Raw genomic sequence first — 1,816 nt, 5'->3', positions numbered from 1 at the left:
TTCTTCTCTGATTATTGGGATGAAAACAAACATTAAATCCTGAAAACAGTGAACCAACATCTGCATCCTCTGTTAATACCATCAGCCTCAGAGCAGCTGGATGAGAAGAACAAGCAGGTGACGGACAATAAGAGAGGAGGAGGAGGAGGAGGAGGAGGAGGAGGAGGATGAAGAGGAGGGGGAGGAGCAGGGGGAGGAGCCTCGGCCGGAGGAGGAGGACTAATTGGACGCTGCAGCTCATTGGCCGTCTGCTGTGAAGCTGCAGCAGCAGAAGAAGAGCAGCGAGCAGAACGCTGCACGTCTGATTCCTCCTGCAACATCCCACCGCCAGGCTCATCGCCACGGAAACACTGCGTCTGCTCCGAGCGAGGGGATAAAGGCAGCAGCAGGAGGAAGAGGAGGAGGAGGAGGAAGAGGAGGAGGGAGGCTGGCGGAGACGGAGCGGCGGAGCTTCACCTCCTGAGACGAGCTGCGACGTGAACATCTGGAGAAGGTGAAAGTCTGGATGGAGATCCATCACCTGGTTTATAGACGCTGTCCATCAGATCAACGTGTTTGTTTACGTGTTTTAAATGTAAAAACAAACAAACAAACAAACAGGAGGCAGGTCAGAGCTGTGAGTCGCTTCAAATGTCATAGAACAGTTTTAAAATCAGCTAAAAACATCTTCGTTATCTTCATCGTTATCTTCATCAGTTGGTGCAGATCTGGATCGTTACAGCGTTCTGGGGTTCGTTTATGATTATTATTATTACTATGATTATTATTGTGATTTATTGTTTTATTGCTCTAGAAGCACATTTCAGCCTCTGGCAGCAGAATTCATGGTAAACACTGAACCAATCAGGTCGGTCTTTAAACGACTCGTTAAGCAGCAGGAAGCTCCGATTCTAAACGAACACGTAAAGACGTCGATCATCAGCGTAACGAGGACGGACGTCACCGCCTTAACGACGGCTGATGATCTCGTCTTTAGTCACATCGTTTCCAGGTCTGAGGTCAAATCTTCTGAACCGACCGACGGTTCTTCTGCAGTTTGGTGGTTTTGAGGTGATGAGTTCTCCAACATCGAGCGTCAGTAACGAACAGAAACTCTCAGAGACAACATCAGCTGTTTGGTTTCAGGCTGAACTTTGTCTGAACTGTTCATGAAAGGTTTCAGACAGTTTTCTGTAACTGAAGCTGTTTTCCTGCTGATCCACTGGTTGCTCGTTGTTCTGGTTCTGGTGAGAGTCTGACGTCTGCAGAGGAAACCTGTGAAACCTCTGGAAGGTTTAGAGACTGACAGTCCGATTTCAGCCCAGATCGGATCAGATCCGCGGCTCAGAGCAGAAAAAACAGGAAAAAGAACATTTAGAAAAGATAAAAAAAGTTCAGCCGAACAAGCATCAAGCAGCTTTTTTATTATTTTCTTTAAATTGTTTCTAAAAAGCTTCAAACAGCTGCTCATTAAAAACAACCTGCTGACGGTGAACTTCATCAGGAGCAGGTTTGGTTTTTATCTTTGAGGCTTTTTGTGGTTTTCAGTAAATTCTCAGAAACTAAAAACCAGTTTTGGTCTAATTCCACTTCCTGCTCGTTAAGCTGCAGCCGAAGTGTGTCTGAAGGATTCAGAAAGGATTCAGACGGTCAGAGATCTGCTAACCACCGACCAGGTTTTCTGTGATTTAAACACACGTTTGGGCTGAAAGCAGCTTCCAAACCGGACCTGGTTCACGACTCTGAGCAGAACCAGAACCAGACGTCCTCAGAAACTCGTCTAACAAGCGTCCGTTTGTCTTTCTGTGTCCAGCAGAGGGAGGAACCCTTCAGCTGA

Source organism: Stegastes partitus, unplaced genomic scaffold (genome assembly GCF_000690725.1).
Source record: "Stegastes partitus isolate 25-593 unplaced genomic scaffold, Stegastes_partitus-1.0.2 Scaffold855, whole genome shotgun sequence".
Taxonomy (NCBI): domain Eukaryota; kingdom Metazoa; phylum Chordata; class Actinopteri; family Pomacentridae; genus Stegastes; species Stegastes partitus.
This window is presented reverse-complemented; position numbering follows the sequence as displayed.